The sequence below is a fragment of the Pongo abelii genome, chromosome 13 (genome assembly GCF_028885655.2).
Source record: "Pongo abelii isolate AG06213 chromosome 13, NHGRI_mPonAbe1-v2.0_pri, whole genome shotgun sequence".
Lineage (NCBI taxonomy): Eukaryota > Metazoa > Chordata > Mammalia > Primates > Hominidae > Pongo > Pongo abelii.
In genome coordinates this window covers 94,124,285-94,149,566 of record NC_071998.2, presented here as the reverse complement: position 1 = coordinate 94,149,566, position 25,282 = coordinate 94,124,285, and positions in this window count along the sequence as shown.

Below are 25,282 nucleotides of genomic sequence, written 5' to 3'. Positions count from 1 at the left end.
CCAGAAGAACTCTTTCATACATCATATTATGAAAGTCCTTATTTCTAAAAAGTAGGTTGTTCTTCAATGTTGGTAATTTTTCCTTTTACATTGATAGTTTATATTTTGATTGTTATCACCAATATAATATGTCTCAATGTGAATAATTAACAATTGACTTACTCCATATAACCAATTCAGAATTAATAATATAATACATATACTTCTATATAATTTTTTATACTGATATACTGACCTATATATTTGTATTACTATTTTAGACAAAACGGCTTGTATCACTTATGTATCACCTGAGCTTTTTATGCTAATAACTATGAAACTATTTGTTTTCTTAATTCATGTGTAACATTCCATAATATGCGTATTATGTAATTTATTCTACTATACTTCCTGATTAGCATTTAAATTGTTGTCATGTTTTTCATCCTCCCACAACAAACAGTGCTGTAATTTAGACATGTTAGAATTTTCAGGCTTTAAAAGACTGATTCAAATTTGAGGTATTGGATTAAGTAATTACTAAATTATAAAATTATTAAAATACATTGCAAGCTAATTTCTATAAGTTCCATAAATAATTTCACACTTCTACAATTAAAGTAGGGGTTTGTGTTTCCTCACAGCATTATTAGCATTGAATTTATTTTTATTTTGTATTTTGCCTATCTGATGAGAGAAAATATTGCCCTATCATTGAAACCCCATCTCTGCTAAAAATACAAAAATTTGCTGGGCATGATGGCGGGCACCTGTAGTCCCAGCTACTTGGGAGGCTGAGGCAGGAGAATCACTTGAACTAGGGTGCAGAGGTTGCAGCCAAGATTGTGCCACTGCACTCCAGCCTGGGGCGACAGAGTGAGACCCCATCTCAAAAAAAAAAAAAAAAAAGAAAAGAAAAGAAAACCCAAAAAAGTGAGTTTGAACACTTATTTTCATACTTACAATGATTTTCTCTGTAAAATATTGTTTTTTGTCTTTTGCATATTTTCTATTGCATTGTTTGCATTTCACTTTCTGATTCCTAATGTTTTGTATATTTGGATTACAAATTTTTACTGTTTACATGTTGTGCAAATATTTCTAATTTTTGGATTTTCTTTTCAGTTTCCTTTTAAAAGTAATTATATGGCAGTTTTGTTTCCTTGCAATAAACTGCACTCATTTTTACAGCTCAATTCTATGAGTTTTAACAAATGAATCCATGGGTATAATCACCATCACAGTCAAGCTATGAAAGATTTTTTTGGGAGTAGGCGTGGTGTCTCATGCCTGCAATTTGACTGCTGTGGGAGGCCTAGATGGAGTTTCCCTTGAGCCCAGGAGTTAGAGACTAGCCTGGGCAACATAGTATGACCCCATCTCTACAAAATAATAAAAACTCTGGATGAGTGTGGTGGCCTGTGCATGCAGTCCCAGGTACTCAGAAAACTGAGGCAGAAGAATCACTTGAGCCCCGGAGTTCTAGACTGCAGTAAGCTGTGATTATACTGCTGCACTCCAGGCAGGAGAACAGAGTGAGATCCTGTCTCAATAAAGAAATATCTTTTCCTTTATATCTAAACATTTCTTTATGCCATTGCGACATACATCCCCTCCAGCAATCGGACCATGGCACTATCCACTATAGATTAATTTTGCCTATTCTAGAATTTCATAAATGCGAAATTATAGACACAGATGTGCACATGAACACACACACATGTAGTCTGGAAACAAGTCTTTTGCTAAATGTATGTATTGCAAATGTTTTCTTTCAGCCTGTAGCATGCCTCCTAATTTCCCTAAATGTCTTTTTCAATAAGCAGAGGTTTTTAATTTTTATCTCATCTAATTTATCAACTTACTTATGTTAAGTACTTCCAGTGAATATATTTTCATAAATGTGTATACTAATTAGAGCCATATCTCATATTTTAATGAATATTAAAAATAATTTGAACTCTAAGATTCTTCTAGGTCATAACACCCACCTAGATTTGATTGCTAAAAACACTCACAATCCTATTATAAAAATGCATCCTATAGATATTCTATCAACACTTTATTATTTAATATTTAGGTGGTATACAATAAAAATATTTATTTATAATTTTTAAAAATTCCTTAATTTTGTTCTGTAAAATTTCTAGAAGTAAAATATATAAAGATTTCAAAAATTTGTGATAATTATTTCAAAATTCCCATCTTTCAAAGCTTGTGATACAATGGACTTATTCTGAGTTGTGTGTCTTTCTGAAAACAATAGGCACAATCAAAAAGTAATTTGAAAACAAATTCAAAGATGTTTTTTGGTATTTTCAAACACCTAAAACATTTTAGGTAGATCAAAATAAATTATAGATGTTAGTATGCTCAACTATGTAGTATAGTAATAATACTGTCATGATGTATTAGTCTGTTCTGAAATTGCTATAAAGAAATAACGAGACTGGTAATTTATTTTAAAAAAAGGAGGTTTAATTGGCTCATGGTTCTGCAGACTGTATAGGAAGCATAGCAGTTTCTACTTCTGAGGAGCCCTCAGGGAGCTTCCAACTATGGTGGTGGAAAGCAAAGAGGGAGGGAGACATCTCACATGAGGGGAGCAGGGGTGAGGAGAGGGGAGAGGTGCTATACTTTTAAAAAACCACATTTCAGAAGAACTCACTACCAGGAGGAGACTACCAATGGGGATGGTGCTAAACCATTCATGAGAAACTTCCTTATGATCCAACCAATCACTTCTCATCAAGCCCCGCCTTCAACAGTGGGGATTACAATTCTATATGAGATTTGGGCGGGGACACAGATCCAAATCATACCACATGATATATTTTAAACCTGTAAAATGTGGAACCTAAATGTTCAAATAACAAATTATTTTACATATATTAACAGTTAACATTTTGTATTATATTCTTGAGACTATGTTAATATGGGTGTAAATTAAAATACAGTGGTTCCTCAGTATTCATTGGAAATTGATTGCAGAACCTCCCTAATCTCACCATACCATAATCTGTGGATGCTCAGGTGTCTCATGTAAAATAGCATAGTATTTGCATATAACCTATGCACATCCTCCTATATATCTTAAGTCATCTCTAGATTGCTTATAATGCCTAATAAAATGCCTACACATCACTTAATTCACAGGTATTCAATGTAGTTCTCCACACGAAGAAAATTAATGTTTTGTCTTTTGTGGAAATTTTTACAAAAAGTTTTGATCTAACGTTGGTTGAAACCATAGATGAAACCAACAAATGAAGAGGGCTGACTGCCTGTTGTAATTTTAATACTGGCATTGAACTTTATTTTTAATAAAATGAAAATGATGGTATAAAATAATAGACACTTTAAGTGTTCTTAGCTAATTTTATGAATAATATGTTTCAAATTATTATAAATAATAAAATGGTATGGCAATAGTAACACAATTATGGTTTCAAATTTAAAAATGACTTTTAACATTTAAATTACTATACTATGAAATGATAAGCACCCTATTTTGGAGTCTAACTAAAACTGTTTATAGGCCAGGAGTGGTGGCTCATGACTGTAATCCCAACACTTTGGGAGGCTGAGATGGGAGGAATGCTTGAGGCCAGGACTTCAAGACCAGTGTGGGCAACATAGTGAGACTCCTGTCTCTACAACAAAATAAAATAAGAGCCAGATGTGGTGGCACGTGCCCATAATCCCAGCTATGTGGGAGGCTGTGTTGGGAGAATATCTTGAGCCCAGGAGTTCAAGGCTGCAGTGAATTATGATCAGGCCACTGCACTCCAGCCTTGATGACAGAGAGAGCCTGTCTGTGGGAAAAAAAAAAAAATCATAAAAGCTGTTTATAAAATTTTAAAAGAAGAAAATTGCATAATGAGTTACATTATCTTATAACTAGCTATATGTTCTTAACTATATTGTAAACCATATTGACATTTCCGAATGCCTGAATTTATGAAATAAATTATATATAATTGATCTTATCTTTTAAAATATATTTTAGTTATGCTTAGTATATATTTTAAAAATTTGATGTAACCATGAATGTATTTTTAGCACTATATATGTATTTACTTAAAATTTATTAAAGATAATAAGTATATGTTATATAAGATGAAAATGTAACAAAATAATTTTTAAAAATAAAATTTTCACATTAGGATATTTTTAATGTAAATCTTATCAGTAATTCTGTCTATTAATAAAATTGTCCTGTTTATACATCATGTATTATAAACATGCATCAGCATTACAGGAACACCACTTGGTAGCCAAATGAAACTATTTTTATTTGCATTTCATAGTAATTAAGTTGAGATTCTTTTTTTTTTTTTTTTTTTTTTTTTTTTGAGACAGAGTCTTGTTCTGTCGCCCAGGCTGGAGTGCAGCGGTGCGATCTCAGCTCGCTGCAAGCTCCGCCTCCCGGGTTCACGCCATTCTCCTGCCTCAGCCTCCCCAGCAGCTGGGACTACAGGCGCCTGCCACTGCACCTGGCTAATTTTTTGGGGGTTTTTTTGTATTTTTAGTAGAGACGGGGTTTCGCCGTGGTCTGGATCTCCTGACCTCGTGATCTGCCTGCCTCCACCTCCCAAAGTGCTGGGATTACAGGCGTGAGCCACCGCGCCCGGCCAATTAAGTTGAGATTCTAATGAAATTATACATTGAGTTTTTAAGATATTACCTACAAAGCTATTCCCAAGAAATCAATGACACCTATTAAAATACCAACATCTTCAAAAATCGTTTACAATTTAGAAAGCATTAAATATACTCAAAATACAGTCATAAATAATATGGAGTTAAATACTTTTATTCATTAATTTATATCAACATTGACATTTGAATTTGTCTGAAAAATAAGTTATTCTTAAGTATTAATCACAAGGTTCAGAAACTACAACAAAGGATTAAATTATGGTTTAGGTAATGAGTTTATAATAAAGAAGCAGAGCATATTATAAAGCTATCTTGAGCTCAATTGAAATATTTAAGGTGAGTTGCTGGTATTCAAATGTCTATTTTTTTCTAATATTGGTCATGAAAGTAGCTTTAGAGCAATGTTTGATCCATGTGCTTTCTAATATACATCAATACTGTATACATTTGAATTTTGCAATAATACTTGTCTCTCAACGTGAGAAAGGAATTTTCTTCTGTTTCAGGCAGAAAAGCAAGAAATTTTCCACAATTTATGAAACTTCACTTAATAGACAAGTTAGCCAATTAAAGGATTTCCAACAGCCAGTGCATACTAACTGAACATTTAAATATAATACATAATATATTTTGTTAAAATTAGTTAAGTAAAAGCCCTGAAAAATAGTAATGTATGAAAGAAAAGAATTTGTCTTTTGGTAAGAACACAACATAACATTTAAACTCTTAAAAGTGTTACTTCTACAATATACTATTGTTAATTATAAGCCAATGTTGTGCAACATACTTCTAGAACTTACTCATTTTGCCTAACTGTAACTTTATGCCACTTCAACAGCACCTTCTTATTTCTCCCTCCCTTAGGTCCCTGGCAATTACCATTCTATTTTCTGATTCCAGGAGTATGACCATTTTAGATACTCCATATTAGCATAATCATGTAGTGTTTGTAGTTATGTGACTGGCTTATCTCACCTAACATACCCTGAAGGTTTATCCATATTTCAAGTATGGCAAGATTTCCTTCTTTTTGAAAGCTAAATAATATTCCATTGTATTTATATCCCACATGTTGACTATGCACTCATCTGATGGTAGATGTTTAAGTTTTTTTCACGTTGGTTGTTATGATATGATCATGCTGTGATGGACATGAGTACAAATGTTTCACTGAGATTCTGATTTCAATTGTTTTGGATAAATATTAAGAAGTGATCCCACTTCTGAATGCTTATAGCACTAAAACCAAACAATATAACTGAAAAATGGGCAAAGGACTTGAATAGACATTTCTCCAAAGAAGACATACAAAGTACCTACAGGTATATAAAAAGAACCAATATCATTAATAATCAGAGAAATGAAAAGAAAATCATGATGAGATATTGCCTCATAACTGTTAGAATGGCTACTGTTAAGAACAAATAATAACAAATATTGGTGACGATGTGGAGAAATGGAAACGTTTGTACACTCTTAGTGGGAAGGTACAATGGGGCAGCTATTAAGGAAACAGTATGGAGGTTTCTCAAAAAATAAATACAGAACTATATTTTTTTAAAAAATTAATATCCCATGTTCTAAAGGATTTATTTAAAAGTGAAAAGTTTATTATTATTTGGAATCTTGAGTATTTTGAAAATAAGACAGACTACTCATTTCACTTCAGCAAAAGTATAAATAGGTAGACTTTTACGTTTTAGTCATGCAAAATCCTGTGTCGTGAAGGAAGAGTACAAATGTTTTCCAGGTCAATTTATAAAACAGCCATCTTACCTGGTAGCTATTGCCAAATATTATACAAGAAAGTAAATCTCCAAATCTTAAATCTTTCCTTTTAACACACCCAATTGAGTTTTTACTACACTCAGTGTAATTTAGTAAAAAACATTTTTTATTTATTACATAATTTAAAATTAATGGCTGGGCATGGTGGTTCACGCCTGTAACCCTAGCACTTTGGGAGGGCAAGGTGGGTGGATCATTTGAGGTCAGGAATTTGAGACCAGCCTGGCCAACATGGTGAAGCCCCGTCTCTACTAAAAATCCAAAAAAAAAAGAAAAAAAAAAATGAAATTAGCAGGGTGTGGTGGCACATGCCTTTAATCCCAGCTACTTGGGAGGCTGAGGCAGGAGAATCACTTGAATTTGGGAGGCAGAGGTTGCAGTGAGCTTGAGATCGCACCACTCTACTCCAGCCAGGGTGGCAGAGCAAGACTGTCTCAACAAAACATATAATATATTGTCTAATATTAATAATGTGTGTTTTTTTCACTAGAAGTTTAGAACTTTAGCAAACAACGTTCTGTGACATAAAGGGTAAAGACTGCATCAAGTATTAACCAGAGACATTACACAAATAAGATGACAATACAAGGGTTTAAAGTTAGAAATCCCAGGTAATCCTCTATATAAAAGTTTCAGTTTTCTGTTACGTGTACATCTTGGAACTTCTCCAGCTGATTCCCAAATTTCTGACTCCTATCATTTGTCTCATCTCATTGTGGCCAGCTTGAAGCATTAGCCACTAGAAACAAAGTTTGGGACTTCTATTTTCAAAAAAGGAAGACTATAGTAATTTCTTGTCTATTACTTAAAGAAAAGGCAATCAATTTTTCACTGCGTGGGTAGGAGTATTTTTAGAGACCTACCCAATTACTGCAGAGGAGATACTCTCAAAATGAATGACACTAAGGAATGCTATGCATAACAATGAGCAATCTTCCCATTAGTTATTGCCAGCTCTTTCTAGATGGTAAGTAGTCACAGAGGGTCTAAATCAAGCTTGTTGGACCTGTGGCCCAGGATAGTTCTGAATGTGGTCCAGCACAGATTCATAAACTTTCTTAAAACATTGAGGTTTTTCTTTGCAATTATTTTAGCTTATCAGCTATCATTAGTGCTAGTGTATTTTATGGGTGGCCCAAGACAATTCTTCTTCCATTGTGGCCCCAGGAGTCAAAAGATTGGACACTTCCGGTTTAATTTAAGCTAAAAAAGATATGCCAGCCGAGCATGGTGGCTCACACCTGTAATCCCAGCACTTTTGGAGGCTGAGGCAGAAGGATTGCTTGAGCTCAGGAGTTCAAGACCAGTCTGGGCAACAGAGAAAGACCTGTTCCCTACTAAAAATCAGTAAAATTCACTGGGTGTGGTGGCACATACCTGTGGTCCTAGCTATTCAGAGAGGTTGAAGTGGGAGGATCACTTGAGCCCAGGAGTTCCAGGCTGTAGAGAGCTATGATCATGCCACTCCACTCTAGCCTGAGTGACAGAGTAAGACTGTCTCAAATAAATAAATACAAAAGATATGCTTTAACCAATTGAAATAAAAAAGGCCTTTGGTAAAATAATATATTTTATTTAATAATTGCATTTCAATATTTAACAAGTAAAAGGATTTTAAAAGCAAGTCCTTTCTTACACATTAAAGTTCAAAATTCTTTCAAGATTTTGAATAGATTTGTTCTCATGTGCCCTATACCATTAAGAGAAAAATATTCATAAGATCAGTATTTTCCAGTAATAATGAGATAATGTATGTTATAATAACAGAGGCAATTTAACAGACCAAATTCCCTTAGGGTGAAGGTTGAGCTCTACAGTACTGACTTCATAATTCATTTGGGAATTTAAAATAAAATAACATGCCATGTTTTAATATTGACAATAACAGGTTATATGTAGGTAGCTGTGTTATTGATATAATGGTGCTTCTTATATTACTAGGAAAATAGAATTAAGTTCTCTATGGAAAAATGTCAACTGAAAATATATGGCAAATCAATAGAAATAAAAGTAAATTCAATACATAAAACTTCTGCAGATGCAAGTTTAACAAGTTAGAATTTCGAAGAACCCAAAGAGGCAGTTATTGGCATGCTTTTTTTTTTTTTTTTTTTTTTTGAGATGGAGTTTCGCTCTTGTTGCCCAGGCTGGAATGCAATGGCATGATCTCGGCTCACTACAACCTCTGCCTCCTGTGTTCAAGTGATTCTCCTGCCTCAGCTTCCTGAGTATCTGGGATTACAGGCATGTGCCACCACACCGGGCTAATTTTGTATTTTTAGTAGAGACACAGTTTCTCCATGTTGGTCAGGCCAGTCTCGAACTCCCAACCTCAGGTAATCCTCCCACCTCGGCCTCCCAAAGTGCTGGAATTACAGGCGTGAGCCATCACCCCCAGCCTGGCATGCTTTTTAATTCAATAAATAAATGAAATTAGAAATATGAGTTTCTCCTGTGAGGATGATAATCTCAGCAATTTACATGCTTGTTAGAAATCATGAAGATCAGAAAAGAAGAACTTTGAAAATGAGTAAATTTTCTCACTTTTTCGCTACATGTTTCTCAATACATTCTAAAAGATTTTTCATAAAAGATAATTTCTAATGTTAAATTATTAATTTCTTAATATTTTGTTTTTTCTCCATGGACATCAAAGATTCTTTGTATATTTCTTTCACATTAGTTGAACATTTTTTCAGATACATAAATCATAAAACAATACAAAAAAAAGTTTTAACATGTTACATATTAGCATTCAATAATAAGCTTAAAAAGTTCTTTTATAATTGTTCTGTGAAATAAGTAATATAAGGTTTATCTTTCAATTGAAATGGAAATGAAATGTCACTCTGATGTTTTTCCTAAATCATTAATACAATGCAAAAATGTTTTTGCTTAATTAAAATTTTTCAGAGTAGACTAACCAGTTTATCATTACTTTGGGAACAGACATATTTCTAATTTAATTGGTTTTAGTAAATTCCTGTTGTTTTAAATATGGAAAATTACATAGTTTAAAGATAATTTCAAAATGTATTTGTTATCTATACTTTCCTTTTGTTAAATATATGTTTTGGACATTAACTCATTTATTACCAACTTTTTGACGGATAAATGTATAAAATCCTAAGATTAAAGATATGCTTTCTACTTTAAAAGTTATGGAAATATTTTACTTAGAATATGGTTTTAATATTTGATTCAAAAAATACATAGAGCATTCACTAAGTTCTAGTACATAAAATAATCAGAATAAAATTTAAATTATTATATCATGCAGAATTCCCTTATGTTTACACAAAAGAGAGTTCAATTTTATCTTGATATAAATCACATATAATTTGTAAAGCTAATTAAATTGGTCCCTAGGAAACAATAAAGGAGTTGAAGCTCTAATCTACTGGGGTACCTTCTCCTTTTGGTATTTGTCATCTGAAGAGCAAGAGCAGAGTACAGCCTAAGGTCAAAAATTTAGTGTCATAAAAACTTTTGGGGCATAAAACTAATTGAGTCTGTTTACTTATCTCTGTAAGAGAAATAAAATCAACAATTTGAAGTTGGATTAAATGAGATAACACAAGAAAAGAAGATAAAACCTAAAAATATAAATGTGGACTTATCACTGCCATCATGATTGAAATAAATTTCAATTTGAAGCTATCACTACAGCCCTAAAGTAGAATGTTTGCCAGCGCAGTGCAAAATGCATAACATGATTTTTTGGTAGAGTTGTCTATTTTAACATATACTTTGCAATCTTCAAGACTACATGATAGTTTTTTTTGAAAAAAAGAATGTTTATTGCTCCCCAAATTGTCTTTCTTCCTATTTTTGGATGGGCCAAATTATTCCTGTTGGCTTTTCTCTAGTGTTTTTTTTTTTTTAAATCTGTTTGCTTTTATTTAATAAATGACAGAGGAAATTATATGTATTTCCCATGTTCAACAAGATCTTTTGAAACATATGTACATTGTGAAATGACTAATTCTTGCTAACATAAGCATTACCTCATATAATTACAATTTTTGTGGTGAGAGCACTTCACATACATCCATTCTCTAATGATTTTTCAAGAATACAATGTATTTTTAATTCTAGTCACCGCGATTTTATCTTTTTGTTTCTTCCCCTGCTATAACCTCTCCCTGAAATGCTTCTTCAAATGTCTCCATAAGATGCCACAGTTCCTTTTCTCTTATCAATTTCAGTGCAAGGTGAGCTGTGCAGCCTGTTTGACTCTTAGACTGGAACAACTTACAGCACTAAGCTCCTAAAATAATGTATATATACAACCTCTAAAAGCCCCTATTGTATCCTGTCACTGATATTGGATCATATGTGTCTCTCCACTTTACTGATGGCTCCTCAGGGCAAGAGCTATTCTTGCTTATTTTTGAATGTAGGTATTAAGCCTGTAAACATGCTGAAAAATTGTATACAAGTATAATGCTTTATCACTCATATTCATAAGCATTTCTAGCACTGACTGTGCCAGGCCCTGTTTTAGGTACTGAGGATGTAGTAATCCATAAAGACACTGTCTTCAAGGAGATTTGCATTCTAACAATAGAAGTCAGATAATAAGCATGTAAACACATATAATAAAAACATTAGAATAGAAAACATTTTCAAATCATATAAAAATGAAATAAAATAAGATATTCATACTCATTTAGACAGGTTGTTCAAGAAAAGTCTTTCTGCAGATGTGATATTTAAGCTGAACTCTGAAAAGGGTGTATTTGGCAATGAGAACAAGTCAATCATTTGAAAAATCTGGGGAAAAAGGGTGTGAGGTAGAAACAACAGCCAATATAGGAGCTCTGAAGTTAAAATTTTATACTTCTTAGGCTTGAAAGAATTTGGAGACCTATGAAAGTTATCTTTTATTTAAATTCACTTGGGTTAATCACTCCCTTAAAGGAAGTCTTTATAATTACACTTCTGCAATAGAGGAGTTCAATGATTAAGTGAAGTCTTCCTGAGGATACCTTACACATCTATTGTCACTCTTAAAAGCTAAATAATAAAGTGAAAAACAGTAAATAGAAAGTTAAATATAATACAAAAAATTGGTGTCCATAATCTAAACTGTAGTTCTAAGAACAGTAAAAACAAGCAGTAATAGTACATTTTGAGCAGTTGTTGATTTAAAAATTGGAAACAAGTGATAAGAAATCCTCAATTTATTATAATCTACCCAAAGGGATACAACAAGCTGTGAAGAAGATAATGAAGAAAAGGGCACTACTGTGAATTAATCAGAGATATGCTATACAAATTAGGTAAACATTTTAGAGTAAGATACAGAATTAAAAGTCTCAGGTCCTGGCCTAAATAGTGACATACAGGTTCTGAATGTCACCATATTTGAATTTGAAAGATGGGGGTAGCATACATATTAGAAATCTGCTTCTATTACAGAAGTTATTTGCCTAGATGTCTTTCAATTATCAGTTTAGGTCTCTGCTTGTATATAAAGTTTTATCTTACTCTTTTAAGGTCATCAAATAATATGATTTTTACTACTCTTCATTTTACTTGTAAGTCCAGGGAATACAAACTTAAGAATATTTTAAGTTTTCCAAAATATATCAAGGTGAGGATAAAGATCTAATGTCTAGAGGTCTCTTATAGTGAATAAACAGTAAGCTATTTTATTCAAACCAAATCATTTATCCTTGAAATGTTTCACCATAATTATTAATTATTATATTAAGTAAGCCTGGAGAGCCAAAGGTTTGGAGGAGGAAGAGCACCACTATGTAACTTAGAATGGTAAGATTGATGACCGATGATTAATTAATGAAAACTTTTGATTCCTCAAATCACTCATAGTAGAAGAAGAAAACGATGCTATAGAAAAATCTCTCCTACTTATTTTGTTGTTTCTGTTTCTGGCATTAACTGTTCCGACTTAAGATATTTTAATTGGGTTACATGGCTTTGTTATATACACTATGATTACATTTTCTCTCTTTTTCTGAATCAGAAAATAAATTTAAATGTTAACTTGTTGCTTAAATTACAACTTATTGAGTCGATAGATGAGTAGCAAATAAAATGAGGGCATTTTTGTCTCAGCCTCAAAAGTTAAGTCTAAAACTCATCTTGTCTACCCTGACTCTAGTACTCTATAAATTAGTTCTCCAGAACAAGAGCTGTTTGTAGTTATCCCAGTATTCTAGTATCTAAATAAGTTAGACTTTAAGTAGGTGTTGAAGCTATAATTAGTAAGAAAATGTTTATTTGAAAAAAAAGTTAAAATGATGGTATTGCTTATAGTTCTAAGAATCTGAAGTAGACAGATTTCAAAATACTAATAAAAGATTTTAAATTTAAGCTTATTGAGTCATAATTGTTCTTGTTGTGATTTTCATAATTTTACTAATTTTAAAACAAAATAGCTGAAATTAAAACACATTGCATCTCTCTTATGTAGTAAATATGTTAGAAGTTCTGTTGATGACCTTACTTTAAGTGGCATTTTTTTTGTCATACTTATAATCATGTGTTTGCATGCCAGGTCTATATACGTGTGTGTGTGTGTGTGTGTGTGTGTGTGTGTGTGTGTGTGTGTGTGTGTGTATGCCAGATGTAGGTATAACTTTCTTTATCAAAAGCCCGGTGTATTTATTAACCATACCAACTTTTAGATTCACATTAAATGATGTCCTTGAAACTAGAGACATTATGAAAAAAATAGAGAATTTTATTAATTGCCTATGAGAAGAACTTTTAACTTTCAGAGAGATGTTTACTAAAGAGAAATAAAAACAAAGCGATATATTGAAAATACATAATGTAATTTAAGTTTCTACTTTTGAAATGATATTAGAATGTATTGGAAGACTCATATATTTATGCATTACAGGACTGTTAGAAAAAATAATTGTTTTTCTCCGAGTGTATCTATCTTCTATTGTGATTAAGAGCAGATTCCAGAATCCTTTGGCTGTGTATAATACCCAATTCTACTCCATACCAGATCTATTACTTAGAAAATTTGCTTAAATGTTCTGTGTCTTATATTGTCTCTTACATGAGAATAGATAAAACAACCTAGTTGAGTGAATATTTTATTTAATAATTGGAAATCCTTAACATAGTGTTTGGCATATCAAAAGTATTATTATTTCCTTTATAGAATAAGACTCAAATATCTGTAACATGGTAATTCTGTGGTGTAAGGTAAATTTAAATTTATTCCTTTTAAGTCTTCTATTATTCAACTCTGAATTCTGAACTTGGAATGAGTGAAGGAATGCTATATTGTACTATATCTGAAGAACACATTTAAAAATATACTGTATGTTTAATGGGTAGTGCTGCTTAAAGGGGGTATCTGATGAATACGGTAGTGAAGTTATCAGAATTAGTTTCTATAAATCACATTATAAACTTAAGAAATGTGAACACATATACATCTCTCTCCCATTCTCTGTTACGAGAATATTTGAAGAATCCTATACCAGTTATTGTTTAGCTCCACCTTGAGGAATGGCAGGGGAAGAGTTTCAGTGGGTATATATGACACAACAAAGAGCAATATTATAAAAAAAAATGAATTTTCTGTTAAATAATATCTTTGAACTAGAGAGAATTTCTGCCTGAGAGTATGGAAAGGCTGTTGTTCCCTCAATTTATTTTTTTATTAAAATCAGTGTTAAAAATTAATCACTCTGTTTACAGAATTTTTTATCCCATTAACGAGAGAAGGGTTTCTGCCCTAATGTCATGGGAATGGCTGAATGCATGATACCCAACACTGAAGAGATGTGATCAACAGCAGTTTATAAACAAGTCAACGACATTTGCACAATACAAGATAAATACAGGAAAATCAATTGCATTTCTATAAATTTTCAATGAAAAATCTGAAAATGAAAAAACAATTCCATTTACAATAGCAGCAAGATAAAATATGTATAACTAAACTTACAAAAGAGTGACAAACTTATACTCTGAAAACTATTAGGTTGGGACAAATGTAATTGTGATTTTGCCACTACTTTTAATAGCGGAAGCCACAATTACTTTTGCACCAAACTAATACAAAACATAATTGAAATAATTTTTTAAAAATAAAAACAGAAAATTATCCCATTTTTATGAATTGAAAGGCTAAATATTTCAATGATGTCAATATCCCTCCGAATTGATCTACAGATTCAATGCAATTCCTATTAAGTGCCAGTTAATTCTTTTGTAAATATTAACAAGTTGATTCTGAAATTCTTATAGATTTGCAGAGGGCCCCAAATAGCCAAAACAATCTTGAAAAGGAACAAGTTGGAAGACTCACATTGTTTGTTTTCAAAACATAGTACAAAGCAACAATGATCAAGACAGTACTGCTCTGGCATGTGGTTAGACATATAGATGAAAGACATTGAATTACATTTCAGAATTAACTGTGTGTTTATGGCCAACTAACAATTGTCAAGGGCGGTAAGACCATTTGCAGAGCAAATAATGCTGAGATAATGGGAGAGCCAGATTTCAATCCTTACCTCACACTATATACAAAAATTAACTCAGAGCAAAATTTAAAAACTGAAACTACCATTGATCTTTGAATATCATGGGTTAGAACTGCATGGATTCACTTATATGTAGATTTTCTTCTGCCTCTGTCACTCCTTAGACAGTAAGACCAACCCCATTTTTTCCTCCTCCTCAGTCTACTTAGTGTTAAGACCAGCCCCACTATTTCCTCCTCCTCAGTCTACTCAATGTTAAGATGATAAAGATAAAGATCTTTATGATAATCTACTTCCACTTAATGGGTAGTAAAAATGTTTTCTCTTCCTTATGTTTTTCTTAGTAACATTTTTCTTATCTTGCTTACTTCATTATAAGAATACAGCATATAATACACATAACATACAAAATTTGTGTTAATTGGCTACTTATGGGTTAGGCTTCTGGTCAAAAGTAAACTATTAGTAGTTAGGTTCTGGGGGAGTAAAAAATTATACCTAAATTTTCAACTGCATTGGTGGTTGGTGACTCTAACCCTTGTATTGTTCAAGGTCAAATGTATACAATTTTTAGATGGAAATATTAGACATACAGGTTTATGGCTGGGTGTGGTGGCTCACACCTGTAATCCCAGCACTTTGGGAGGTCGAGGTGAGTGGATCATGAGGTCAGGAGTTTGAGACCAGCCTGGCCAACATGGTGAAACCCCATCTGTACTGAAAATACAAAAAAATTACCAGGGCATGGTGGCATGTGCCTGTAATCCCAGATACTTGGAGCAGGACTCAGTCTTGAAAAAAAAAATGGTATACATGTTTACAAACTTGGACTTGATATTGGATTCTTAGATATGACACCAAGAGCATGAAAAACAATGTAAAAATGTATGATAAATTTGATTTCATCAAAATTAAAAACATCTGCTTCAAATAACACTATAAAGAGAGTGGGAAGATGACTCAAAGAATGCACAAAAACCTTTTTGAATCATGTCTGGTAATGAGCTAATATCATGCATATATAAAAATAGTTACAATTCAACTATGAAAAGACAAATAATCAAATTAAAATACATGAAAGAGTTGAGTAGACATTTCTCCATAGAAGATATATGAATAGCTGGTAGGCACGTGAACAAGTGCTCAACATCATTTGTCATTAGGGAGCGATAAAACACTTTACACTCACTAGAATATCTATAATTAAAAAATAGACAACAGTTGTTGATGAGAATGTCAACACATGGAAATATTTATCAGTTGGTGAAAATTTAAAATAGCTGAGCCACTTTGGAAAACAGTCTGGAAGTTCTTCAAATAAATAAACATTGTTACTAATGACCCTGTAATTCCACTGTTCTCCAAAATATATGCTTAAGAGAAATAAAAACTTGTACATAAGTGCTTAAAACGTTAACATTCATAACAGCCATGAGGTGAAAACCACTTAAATGTCCATGAACTAATGATATATGCAACACCTATAAATAGAATATTATCCTACCATAAAAACAAATGAAAGATTGATACATGCTATAACATGAATGAGCATTGAGAATGTTACACTGAGAGAAAAGAGCCAGTAATAATATGTATTAAATATGTCTATTTGTATAAAATGTCCAGTATTGCCAAATTTATAGAGAAGAACATAGATTACTTGTTGCTAAGAGCTGGAGTGTCGAATAGGAGATAGGATTTGATAGCTAAAGGGTACACAACTTCTTTTTGAGTAGATAAAAATGTTCTAAGATTTATTATGGTAAGAATTGCACATATCTGTTATCTGAAATGAAACACAGTAGTCTTTTATGAGGCTTTGTATTTTTGCCATATCAGTTGTAACATCTATTCTTTCAATTATAATTTTATTCATTTCAATATTTTCATTTTCTTAGTCTAGCTAAAGTTTTAATAATATTGTTTATCTTTTGAAAAAAACTCATTTTCATTGACCTTTTGTATTTTTTTGGTACCAATTTTATTTTTTTCTTTTTTTTCCTTTAGTATTGCTGACTTTGATCTTAGATTGTTCTCTTTCTAGTTATTTGAGGTGTAAAGTTAGGGGTTTTTTTGAGACCTTTTTTTTCTTAATGTTGGGCTTAATTGCTATAAATTTTCCTCTTAAAATTGCTTTTGATACATCTTATAAGTTTTATATGTTGGTTTCCATTTTAATTTGTCTCAACATATTTTTAAATTTTTGTTTTATTTATCTTTTAACTCACTGGCTGTCCAGGAATGTGTTATTTAATTTCCACATATTTGTTAATCATCTAATTTTCTTTCTGTTATTGATTTCTAATTTTATACCATTGGTGCCAGAAGAGATACCTATTATTTGAATCTTCATTAATTTGTGAAGATTTGTTCAGTGACCTAATATATGATCTACTGTGTAGAATGTTCTGTTTGTGCTTGAAAAGGATATGTATCCTTCTGCTATTGGATGTGATGTTCTACGCATCTGCTAAGTCCATGTGGGCTATAATATTTTTCAATCCGTTGGTCCTTTATTGATTTTTTTGTCTGGAGGAATGATTTAATGTGGAATGTAGGGCATTGAAGTACCCTAATATTTTGGTATTGCTCTCTATTTTTCTTTTCATTTCTTTTAATCAATTGATATCATACACCAAAACAGAACGAAGAATCAAAAGCATATTATTTCAATAGATGTAGAAAGAGCATTTGACAAACTTTGACATCCTTTTATTACAAGTAGTTAGACAGGCATGAGCCTGGCAAGAGAGGTCTCTCCCCTCCCTGCACCAAGAATGTCAAGTGAGGCAATTATCACACTGTCTCTCTAAAAATCATAATTTGGCAGCCTGCACCAGGGAAAAAAAATTCTAATGGCTCATAGCCGTTAACATTAAAGTGTTAATTGAATGCCGGTGCCAGAGAGAAGCAAAAAGGGCTTCCACTGAAATATCAGGACAAGTGAGCCTGACATGCACTTTAAAAGACAAGGTGGTGGAGTATGACCTTCTGGGGGCACACCACAGGAAAAGGGCAGAAAGTCTCAAATGGGCATGCATACAACTTCCTAAACACACTGCACATGCTCACTTCCGAAAGGTAAGGAGGGCACTGTGCATGCAGGAAACCCTCCCTTTCCCAAGGGAAGATTCATAAAAAGGGGTGCAAAATGCCTGGAGGTAAGCTAGCCTGTAAAATCGTAGGATCAAAGTTAAACACTACACTTGTCCTTCAAGTGACCCACTTGTTTCTTTCTTCCAAGCATACTTTCCTTTCTTTCCTATTCTAAAGACTTTTTAAGTAAACTTTCACTCCTGCTCTGTAACTTGCCTCAGTCTCTTTTTCTGCCTTATGCCTCTCAGTCTAATTATTTCTTCTGAAGAGCCCCAAAATTGAGTTTGTTGCAGACCTGTATGGATTTGCCACCAGTAACTTGGATACTTTTCACTGTTAATACTTTCATGATAAAAACTCTTAAAAATTGTATTAGTCCATCCATTCATACACTGCTCGTAAAGACATACCCAAGATTGGGTAATTTATAAAGGAAAGACATTTAATTAACTCACACTTCAGCATGGCTGGGGAGGCATCAGAAAACTTACAATCATGCTGGAAGGAGAAGCAAGCACATCCTTCTTCACATAGCAGCAGCAAGGAGAAGTGCAGAGTGAAATGGGAGGAAAGCCCCTTACAAAGCCTTCAGATCCAGTGAGAATTTACTGACTATCATGAGAATAGCATAGGGGAAACCACCTCTATGATTCAATTACCTCTCACTGGGTCCCTGCCACCACATGTGAGGATTATGGGAACTATAATTCAAGTTAAAATTTGGGTGGAGACATAGCCAAACCATATCAACAGCTTAGATATAGAATTGTAGCTTAACATAATAAAGGCCATCTATAACAAATACACAGTTAAATGGTGAAATTATTAAAGGTTTTCCTCTAAGATCAGAAAAAAGACAAGGATGCCCACACTTATCACTTCAATTTAAGGTAGTACTGGAAGTCCTAGCTAGAGCACTTAAGCAATAAAAAGAAATAAAGGGCATCCAAATCAGAAAGGAAGAAGTAAAATTGTCTTTGTTGGCAGATGAAATGATTTTATTATAGAAAACCCTAAAGGCTCCTTCCAAAAAAGTGTTAGAATTGATAAACAAATTCAGTAAAGTTGCAGGCCATAAAATCAACATCCAAAAATCAGTAGTGTTTTTGTACATTAACAGTAAACTATTCCCCCTAATTAAGAAAACAATTCCATTTACAATAGCATAAAAATATTTAGGAATGTAGGGAGGTTGATTAAAGGGTACAAAATATTTCTTGTAGAGCATGACAGCTTAGGATGAATCAGTTCTGAAAATATATAGCCTAGTGATTATAGTTAATAATATTGTATTGTATAGTTAAAATTGCTTATAGGTTAGATCTTAAAATGTGTTTACCACAAAAATCCTAAGTATATTAAGTGATGGATAAGTTTATTCATTTAATTTAATTACTTACACATATCAAAACAACATGTTGTGTACAATAAATATATACAAATTTTACTTGTCAATTGTACCTTTAAAGAGATTATTTTTAAAAAGTATAAAAAGGCTTTTAAAACAATACATATTTCTACTGCGCATTAATCCTCTTAAAGCAGCCTAAAATGTCTATTTGGAATCCTCAAACCAAGATGGGGCACAGAAATTCTTATTTGAATAATCATGCTCTGATTTTTTTCCTGTTTTTTCCTAATTTCATACAAATGTTAAACTCAGATCTCAAAAGCACAATAAATGTAATGTGTAGAAAATATAAGAAAAACAAAAAAGTACACAATAATCAAATTGTTCAAAACAAGTGATAAAGAAAAAAGTTTTCAAAGCAACCAGAGGAGTGGAGCTACATTTAGTACAGAGAAGCAACGTTTTATGACAGCAGATTTCTCATCAAAAACAATACAGGTCAGAAGACAGTGAAGCAAAATCTTTAAATTTTAGAAAGAAAATTAAAAAAAATCTGTCCACTTAAAATGATATACCCAAGAAAATATCTTGCAAAACTAAAGATATAATTTTAAAAACCTATGCAAGCATACAATAGAAAAGCTCAAAGTTGTCATCAGCAGTGTAACTACAATAGAAGAAAATGTTAAAAGAAATCTTTCAAGCGGAAGGAAAATGATCTGATACAAATATAATTGGAATAAAAGCACCATAAATAATAAGTATATGTAGTTATATTTTTTATTATTCAAATCTCATTAAAAGATTATTGTTGAAATAAAAATGTGATAATTTGTAGCATACATAAATGTATAAAAATAATAGTACACAGGTCAGTAGGGGAGAACTGGAAACATATGATTATAAGATATATATAATAAATTGGTATACCATTACTAGAAATTAGACTAAAAATTTAAAGATATATAAATATACTGTAAAACAACAACTAAAATAATAAAATAATGGTCATAGCAGAAAAGCCAAAAGTAACTTAAAACTGACAAATACAAAATAAATTAACTCAAAGAAGGCAGAAAAAAAATGTAAACAGACAACAAATAGTATATTTATAAATCAACAAAATCATTAATCAAAAGGAAAGCAAATAACCCTTTTTGGATGCCTTGACAGATTGCTCATGGCATGTAACTTGATTACAGCTAATCACTTGTTTCTGTCCAGGATGTTTAATCTTGAAGAAGTCACAGATATATGTTTAGGATTAGTTAGAGATAAAAAGCGACAGATGAATCTAGCATCTAGTTATGTAGACAGATTCTCACTGAATTTGTCTCTAGGTAGTGAAAAAAGTGAAATAATAAAATTGACTTATGATTGTATCAAGCATCTAGTTATGTAGACAAATTCTCACTCAATTTGTCTCTAGGTAGTGAAAATAGTGTTGACTTGCAATTGTATCAGATATAGTAGTCCTATTCAAATAGGTTCAATATGTCTTACCTCTTCCTTTCCCACTAAAACATGGTTACTTAGTTTTTTAGATCTATTCATTTGATTCTGTGAGCTACTTAATACTCTTCTCACAATAGTGACATATTCATTGGTGAGATCAATAATGGTAACTTAAAATCAAGTGACACACAACTTTGAATGCCTACATACACCAGGTCATTGATTTTCTTAGTTGCAAAGAGCAGAAACAAATTCTTATTAACTTAAGCAGTAAAATTTGATAGAAGAATTTGCCTTCTCGTAGTAGAAACAAATAACGTGAACAAAAGCAAACTAATGACTAAATTAATAATAAATAATATAATTATTTAAGTTAGTAATAACCATGAAGAAACGCAGGAGTAAAGGAAAAGAAAATGACTGGGACTGTTTCAGATGATAACTTATTTAGCTTGGGTGGTCAAGGATATAAGTACTAAATGTTAAATTGAGGATATAATTATTGAACAGAACTTTGAAGAAATAAAAGATGCAGACATTTCCTCTTGGCTAGAGAATAATGTGTCAAAGAGTTTATATATTTAAAAATTAGTGGATATATGGTTGTAAATAAGCATTTCCCTGAATATAAAATGAAGTCACACTTTCATTTGTTTCTGTATCTAAGTTTATAAAATAAATATTCTTAGTTCCAAATTGTGTACTAGATCAGTTGTAGTATTATGCCAGGCATATATGAAAATGTCCACACCCCTCTAGCCACTCCAGCATTAGAAATTAACATTTTGTTATTTTAATTTTTATCATTTTTGTGAGTGAAAATTTTTATTTTCATACATTTAAAGCTATTTGTATTTTTCATTGTAGAATCTTCTTTTTCTCATCTCTGACCCAGTGCCCTTTTAAAGGTAAATTTTATTTTACTGATGAGTTTGTTTTATATGTACACATTAAAACTTACTGCTGTTTAAATTCCCCTTATATACCCCAGTATATTTCAGTTTTGCACCAGGGAGGGCTTCCCAGTGGTCTGAGGTTTGGGTCTGCCTTAACACAACTCTAATTCTATTTTACATTTGTCTGTGTTGCTTCTTGCTTTCCTGCCTGATTCCAAATTCTAACCCTAGGGTTACCTCCTATGATTCTATTCCAGGAGATTCCTGTATTTTGGAGACATTAATCAAGTCAGCTATGGCCACTGGATAGAATCAGGTGATGCTATGTGTGAGGAGTGGCCTCTTTAGAGCCCCTTTCTACTGGTTGCAGCATTACTCTAGCATTAAAATATGGAGATTTACTCAATATTGTATCATCACATCTACTTTTCAACATACACTTGGAGACTAGCTGTATTTATTACATTGTAAGCTTATATATAAACACTTCTCTGAGTCCCTGTCACAAAGTTGAATTTATAGAAAACATTCTTGGGACTAGAAGTCTAAATTTGAGCCTGCATGGTTTCCTCTGAGTATGGTTAGTCACATTGTTTTTCAATATTTATTCCTTATTTATCCTATAAACAGAATTATTTTATTTACTGGACTATCATTCAGTAGCATTCAGTAACATATCTGATATATTGTTAGCCCACATGCTTGTGAAATAGTGTAGGATAGTATCTGAAAATTGATATATTTTATAAAGCCAAAGCTGCCATATAAAAATAATCTAACTTTATTTATAAGACATCTATTGTGTTATATTTTAGTTTCAAAATCTATTGAGCCTAATTTTAAGAAGACCTTGTCTTGATTGATACAAAATTTATTCTTAGAAAATTGTACTTACTAATTCATGCAGTTTTTTTTTTTTACAAAAAGAAATTATAGCATAAAGACAAAGTAAGGAAAAGTAAGCCATTACAATCTGGCAATATTTTAGCACCTATCTTTTAAATGTTTAACATAAAAAAAAAACTGCTGTTGAAATCAACACGTGTTCAGCTTTTCAATAAAGATGTGAGAAATCACAAAATTGATTGCCAGATTTTTCTTCTTCATATGTTCTTCTTCTTCATCTGTTGTTTCCAAAGCATGATGAGAAAAGTATAATAGTATTCAGTGTAGACAAACAGTTTGTATATGGTTCAATTTTTCTCTGGATATATCTTTCTCAGATCTTAGCTTTTCTGTCTTCATAAGTGTTTTTCCTCAGCCTCTATTTTTTTCTTGTATAGGTGCCTTCTTCATATACTTTGGTTCAAGTAAAATCACTACAAATCTCTGTTATTTCCTATCACAATATCAAATTAATTTAGTTCTTAGCACTCTATGCTGTCATTTTTATTTACTTACCTATTTTTTTTCTTATTAGAAATAGCTCAGTAAAATCACAAAATATGTCACTTACATTTACAGTAATATGTAGTAACTCAGGATATACCAAAGTTTTTTCTCAAATATATGTATTACAAACATTTTCTGTCACCCTGTGACCTGTTATTTTACTCTGATAATGGTGTGTTTAATGAATGTAAATTCTTAGTTTCGAGGAAGTCCAGTTAATCTTTTCCTTTATAGCTAGAGGTATTTTTGGATACCCTTTTAATACATTGTCCTTACCTCAAATTTTGATAACATCATTTTATATTTTCCTCTAGAAAATTAATAGCCTTTTAGTATATGTTCAAGTCTATAATCCATCTGAGATTAAGTTCTGTTTATGGTATGTCATAGAGGCCAAAATTCATATTCATTATCTGTATTCATAAAAATTCTGGCTAATAAAGCATCTTAAAATTTAGTGCTTAAAACCATTTAGCATTTATTTAGTTCATGAACCTAGGGGTCAAATGGATAGTCCATCTGGTTTTTGTTGATCTCATTCACATATGTGTAGTTGGCTGGAAATCTGTTTATCTAAGAGAGCTGCTTTCTGGGGCAACTGAAATGATCCAAATCTACTTAATGCGTTTTCCTTTTGTTAGCATATAGCCTAAGAATAATTTCACGGCAATATCTCAAATGCAAGAGTGGTTGCTGGCCTACACACACATGTAATTTTTACGGCAACTTGCATCACTTTTGCTTACTTACCATTGGACAAATAAAGACATACAACTAATTCAGAGTCAGAGTAGGAAAGCACTATAAAGTTACATGTAAAAGTTATGAATAGCAAAAGGAAGATACAGTAATTACCAATTTGTATATGTACCTTATAAGTTGGCTTCAAAATATGTATTTAATAAAAAATCTAAAAACTGAGAAAATAACAAATTCATAGTTGTATTTAGATATCTTAACATTTCTCATTAAATAATTGATAGATGACACAGACAAAAATAACAGTGATTTTACAGAAGATTTAATTAAAACCAAAAATATCACCTCTCAAATATTTGTAGTAATGATTGTTTTAAAAATGTTCTATATATTGAGACTAAATTTTATAAGATAAAATGTAGATCTGAAAAATGTTATTAAATGCTTTTTTTTACACATCACTTTTTCAATATTTAAATATTTTATATGACAAATGATAGTTTCTTGCTTAGTTAATATGTTCCATTTCAGACTTTTTTTTTATGTGTTAATATGGAATCGCATTAAACACATTTTCATTTCATGCTAAAGTATAATGATTTTCAAAGGGGGAACGTTCTGTTGAAAAACGTTTGAACTCTGTTTTAGCAAGCTAACAATCTAGTTTGGTTCCATTATTTTTAGATTATGTTTACCAATTTTTATTTAAATAATTTCAATACACCAACTCCTGGAAGGAGTACATCAGTCTTTTCAATGGTAGAGAAAATTAAAAGGCAAAACTAGAATCTTGGAACTACAGTTTTTACTTATTATTGTATGATATTTCATAACTGAATTACAATTATCATTAAAATAGATAACTGCACACGGAGCAAAGCCATTATTACCACAAACTTTCAAATTTAATATTATGCTTTCAATTTTGATTTCCCTTAAAAGAATTTACACAATGGAAAATTTGTGGATCTGGAATCAATTTATTTCATCAAAACATAATTTAAATAAAATAATTTTACAGTATTAATTGTTAGACCTGACTATTGATGAAAGATTGAAAACAGATTTTGAAAATAATCACTTCCTTTATTTTGAATAAAAGTTTGAAATGAATATTTTGCTTTAGCTGAAATTGCTTAAAATCTGTGTCATTTTTCATCCAGCAATTAACTCATTGAGACTTGTTTCTCTGTTACCAATGCATCTAAAAAACAAAAAACAAAACAAAACAAAAAACAGAAATGCCTTAGATATGGCCAGGAGTAGTGACTCACCACTCTAATCCCAGCACTTTGGGAGACCAAGGAGGACAGATCTCTTGAGGTAAGGAGTTAGAGAACAGCCTAGCCAACATGGTGAAACCTGGTCTCTACTAAAATTTAAAAAATTAGTTGGGTGTGGTGGCACATGCCTGTAATTCAAGCTACTCAGGAGGCTGAGGCACAAGAGTCCCTTGAAGGATGCCGAGGTTGCAGTGAGCC